The 5,533-nt window shown below is 34.8% G+C and overlaps 1 long non-coding RNA gene across 7 annotated transcripts; it reads left to right on the plus strand.

Moving 5' to 3' along the window:
• The first annotated feature begins 590 nt into the window (after positions 1 to 590).
• Positions 591 to 4,646, plus strand: LOC113276073. Of its 7 annotated transcripts, none has more exons than XR_003323912.1 (6): positions 591 to 734; positions 864 to 906; positions 1,199 to 1,501; positions 2,703 to 2,812; positions 2,907 to 2,978; positions 3,269 to 4,646. It is a non-coding gene; the product is annotated as an uncharacterized LOC113276073 (long non-coding RNA). The 7 variants fall into 7 exon arrangements; XR_003323914.1 differs by having other exon boundaries at positions 1,199 to 1,257; positions 1,356 to 1,501; positions 2,907 to 4,646; XR_003323913.1 differs by having other exon boundaries at positions 864 to 1,003; positions 2,907 to 4,646.
• Positions 4,647 to 5,533: the final 887 nt, after the last annotated feature.

Below are 5,533 nucleotides of genomic sequence, written 5' to 3' on the forward strand. Positions count from 1 at the left end.
ACGATCCAGTTTGTCTGCGTGAAAATCCTGAAGAATTTTCAGTTCGTCTGACCCGGCCCGACCAACCCCAAACCAACCCGGTATGGTCTGGTCCAACCCATTACCAGGTCGGTCCGGTCCAACCCAACCCGATTCACCCCAACCAGTTCAGGTCCGACCCGGTCCAACCTGGTCCTATCCTGTTCCAGCTATGTATGTCTTATTCCAGCCTGGTTTCGGGCTGTGCGCGGACAAGGCTGTTCTGGTTCCGCCTACGTAAATTTATATGAGGGATTCTGTTTTTTTTTTTTGTCTTAAGGTAAATCTATCTTACAAAAATAAATGGTTTTTGCCGAATCTGATGACTGTGAACGGGTCTTTTTAAGCTTATCTTACAAAAACAAATAATTTTTGCCCAATCCGATGACTGTGAACGGGTCTTTTTAAGCTATCAATGGCTCATATTCTTCCAAAAGTTCAAAACATAAATCGTGGCTGAAAATGAAGCCACCTTTTAAGCCTAATCCAACGACCCTGATTCCAGCCGAGGAATTTTCCTATCAGAAAAAAAAAACGCTTACCCCGACTAATTATTTATCATTCAATGTCACATGCGTTTTGATTCTCAGTAGGAATCAATGTCGGTGAAACCAAAGTGGAAAAATCAAACTACTTCAACAACTCAGATCAAAAAAAAAAAAAGTCAGTGAACCCTGTTAACGAACACATGAAGATGAACAAATCTACTATCTCAGGTAATTTTGACTATTATTTGGTTCAGTTTAGGGTTTTGTGCGGTATATGGATTCTTGGGGGTTTAGTCTTAGTTGATTTTGACAGTATTTTTTCCAAGTTCTGATTTCATTCTCCATTGGTTAACACAGGGTTTCTTAATTTGAGAAAGAGAAGTTATTCGGTTGATTTCAGGTACAGAATGCAACATCCCTATCATGTACGATTGGTGATCTTATTGACGTCTAATGATTTCTTATGCTGGCCATTAACCGTTCATGGAGAATATTCGGTGGTGTTTAAACTCATTTTTTCTTTAGTCTTAATTACCTTCTGAATTTTGCAAGGGTGATTCTTAATGAGGTCTAAAATTGATAGCAAAATAGAATTTTAACATGAATTCCCACTTTTGTATGTGCCCGATTCTTATCATACAAAATTATGTTGTGAAAACCTAACTTTTATTTAATGGATTGTTTGATTGCAGGAACATTCTTATTAGAGAAGTCCATGGTTTGCCAGAACATCAAAATATGATATGATTCTGTACGCATTAGCTTATACCATTGCACTACTCAATGAAAGAACAATTTTTGATTTTATCATAAAGTCTGTATTGATTTTCGGTTTGATTGGATCCTAAGAGTAACAGAACCCTAAACTGAATCAAATAAGCTGACAAAGGCAAACCTTGGATGACCTGAGTCCGGATCTCTCGAAAAGGGAATGAATTACATTTCATGGGAACCAATGATGTCACCATTTGGATGTGTTTATGCCCGAAGAGAATGTAAGTATTACCAATTTATTTTAAAAATTATCTAAACTGCAAGCTAAGGTGAACTTCTTATAGCATTTGATTGACTTATTTGTGCTAATTTATTGGTATTGGGAGCAATTAGTTCTCCCAAATTCCCACTTCACCTACAGTGAAATGCATATAGCTGAGTGTGTTGATTAGGAAATTTTCTTAAGTATTCAACTTCACCCTCAACATACTACAAGTATATAACTTTTGTTGATTTTACAGGGTGTGTTAGTGTTAGAGAATTTAGACATACAAACAATGCACGGGGAGTACGGTAGATTAAGAGGTAGTGGTGGAGATAGAAAAATAGATTGTGGTAGTGGAAGGGAGGCGAGCCACACGATTCATATGTATATGAGGTTGAAGTTGTTCAACTTAAAGAAAGGATCGAGAAAGAAATGTACTTTGGTCTCCATTTAATATACTATAGATGATTCCGTATTTCAGTATTGTTCATTGTGTCCGTAAAGCCTATATCACACTAATTAGCACACTGCTTTTGGTATGTAGTGTATGCTGTTTTTTCTTTAGTAGAGAAAGGTATCATAATAACAAGGTTAGTTCCCTCCTAAATATCATTGAGAGAAGTTCTCAAGCTTCAGTGCTGATCTTTCTTAAACTCACAGGGCTTATCATTTTGTTTACCTGAGGTATAGTTTCGGTTAAGGTTATAGATATTGCGAGACGCAAGGGAAGATCAAGCGTCGAGGATAGATTTATGTGGTACTTTTTTGGTGACTTGGTACAATCCAATAAACAAAATTATAAAAGATAGAAAAAAAAGTAGAATTGACATAGTATCCTTATTTTTGTTGGATAGAGTTAGGACGCTTGATAAAAAAAAAGAAGGGGTTATTTGCTAAAACTATGAAAATTCAATTGATGATTATATTCAACTATAAATTGAAAAATGATTTTGATATAATCGTTTTTGTAATAAATTTAAGAAACACCTTTCTGAGAGTAATTGATTATCTTTAAAACATTAGTTTATATGGAAAAATGGTTTTTCTTAAAATTTTCTATAAATATTGGTGTAATGTTTTTCAGTTTACTGGTAGAGGACATACTGAGAAAAGAGCCAGCAATCATTTCCAGGGGGAAATGTCAATATAATTTCTTTTGATTTGAACTGTTTTGAGATCTGGTGGGGATTGAAAAATGAATTGATTGTATGCTACAGTTTAGTTCAGCTATTCAAATACAACAACGAGGAGCTTATCACGGGAATAACACAGAATAGAAAGGCAAAGATTGCTTGATTAGCAATCAACAATTTGCTTCATAGAAGAGGTAAATTCCTCTTTCTTTATCTCTTGGTTTTGCGTCATACGAGTGGCATTTTTTAATATCTGTGGTTGAAACGAATTTTGGTCAATCCTGGCAGGGTATCCCTTGTGATTGGTTGTTTAATTACTATGTACCAGTTGGTTCAATCTATTGTTAAAATTCTAACAAGGTAAAATATTTTCCATTAAGATCTCTGTACTAAGTTTCATTAGGTGTTTAAGCTAGCTTTAGAGAGAGATTCAAGGTTTCATTCGAGTAAGCATGGGTGACATCTTTACGCTCAAAGAGATAAAAGTCTGGGTGACATCTTTGCACTCGAAGATATAAATTATACTAAAGAAAATGGGAGTCGAAAATATCAATTGTTTGATTGATTCAATTTTCTATGTTAAAGTTTCTTTATTCAGGATTTTAATGACCCAAAGATTGATTTTTATTTTTTATTTTTTTTACCAACAGAAATTAATGTTTCCTTTCGCACTAGTTTAATGGGTCTTCTTCTTCAAACATGTTATTCTTTTCTCATGGCCTTTGTATGGCTTTGGATTCTGGCGGATCACATCATTTATTTTATTTTACAAGAAAAATCAATTTCAACTCTCATTTCTTAGGTGGCAAACATGTTACCTCAGGTTTGTTTCCAAATCATGTATCAACTTCATGGATTTAATTGATAGAGTTGCAGTAGGAATGATTAATTTATATAGTTTTTTTGCTGATGCCTTTTTCTCCCTTTTTGTCGTAGCCATTCAGTCACTGATTAAACCCGCGCAATGCATATTCAGATATATTGTTTTCCTGAAATTTTATTGTTTCTGTTTCTGAACAGATGTCATAGGTAGTTGAAAAGGTTTATATGACTTGCTTTAAATTGACTACTCACTCTCTATATCCATAGATATGTGTTTGGTGTTGTCATCACATTATGGAGATTGCGGGAAAAGATTGTAAGAACAACATCTAACTGTCAGAGGTTGTTAAAATTCATGTAAGATTGATTACTTCTGAAAAGAGTAAGCATCGTTCCTATCATGATAAAAGTAACCGATAGCTTACCAGGTTTTACTTGCTATAGATATTCAGAATGTGTAATCTAACAGATCATTTTTGTTCGAATCACTCTTGAATAATGAAACAATTGTTGGTTGTGTGTTGGATGATGCTGAAGGACACAATGGTTAGAAGCATGAGTAAGTGAAGTAACCTTAGGGAATTATAATTCACGCATGAGTAGTAACATTACTATATATAATTAGTGTTGGTGTTGCAAGCTGAAATGTTCTCCACAGATCTGAAGTGCGCCAATAACATCACAGTCCATATGTGTTATGAATTTAGTAATATAGATTTTACCTTAAGTAGGTAGGAAATGTGTATTTAATCACGACTTTGAAGTTTCTGAATTTTTACTTAACTTATACTAATTTTATACAATGATTGATATGCAGCGTATGTTGCTGCAAAGAACTCTTCATGATCCATCAACCCAGTGTTAATGGACCAACCATTCCTCAATGGGGATGGAGTTGGTTAATTAGAATGTTGGATGGCATCACGGCCATGGGACTCCAGAAGCATTACCACGATCTACAAGAAGGAAATGCAGCGACAGAAATGCAAGGAAATGCATTGTTAACGTAATGACAAGTAATGGGCTCTGTTGGTATTGTTTTTGTTTATCGTTGGTGGTGGAGGGTGATGTCAGTGCAGGTCTTTTCGTTGTTAAAGGGTTTTGGTCGTAGTGATAATTTGTGCACCAGCAATAATGATGGTACAATATAAATTTTGAAGCTCCAAACCATATATCTTATTTGTACCTTAAATTTTGAAGCTCCAAGCCATATATATTCTTTGTACCTTCAATGTTTGACAACAGTTGCGCTGTTTTATATTTATGCCTTGGAAATAGAAGCTACTGCTTTCTGATAGGATCTGAAGTTGGATCTGTCTTTAATATATGCCAAGGAATGCCAATAATCCTAAGATGGATATGATGTCTTCAAATCTGTATCATGGGTTGTTACATTACATGGATACAAAATAAATTTTCCTACTCCACTAAGTGAAAGTAATGGGAATTCATTACGTCTTTTTGTGTACATGTCTAAATTCTAATGGTCAAACCATAGGATTCTTTGGGGCATCCATGTTATGGTTAGTTTTTGCGGTGTTGGTTATGCCACTAAAGAATGAACTATAACCATGAATATCACTCACATGGGTATTCCTTAATGTTGAATTTGGTGATTTTGGAGTTCATTGTGGTATCCACCATATTAGTGGGAGTATGGTAAAGCAACCATAATCTCTATTAAGAATAAGTAGAATTAAAATGCCAATAATGAAAGAAAAAAATTAAGATAATGTAAACGTTTTCTGTAACATATCATTTATTCCGAAAAATGCTATTATATGCAGTTCTTTGACCACTGTTTGGGCAATGAGTTTACATCTGTCTGGGAAATGAGTTTACATCTTTTAGGGGTTTTATAAGTTATTCTTCGGGGCTAAAACATAGGCATGTTATCTATGCATAACACAAGAAAAAAATTCGGCAAGAAAGTTCGGCGGTCACCTATTAGTGGCAAATGGCAATAAAAGAACAATCCGGGCCGTTACGGCACGGGTCATATCCTAGTCCATACTATATAAACAGTCAACTTAAACTATGACTGTTGATCTCGACCATGAAGAATTTTGGTTGTCTTGTTATCCTTTTCTGTT

Source organism: Papaver somniferum, chromosome 4 (assembly GCF_003573695.1).
Source record: "Papaver somniferum cultivar HN1 chromosome 4, ASM357369v1, whole genome shotgun sequence".
In the NCBI taxonomy this organism is placed as follows: Eukaryota; Viridiplantae; Streptophyta; class Magnoliopsida; order Ranunculales; family Papaveraceae; genus Papaver; species Papaver somniferum.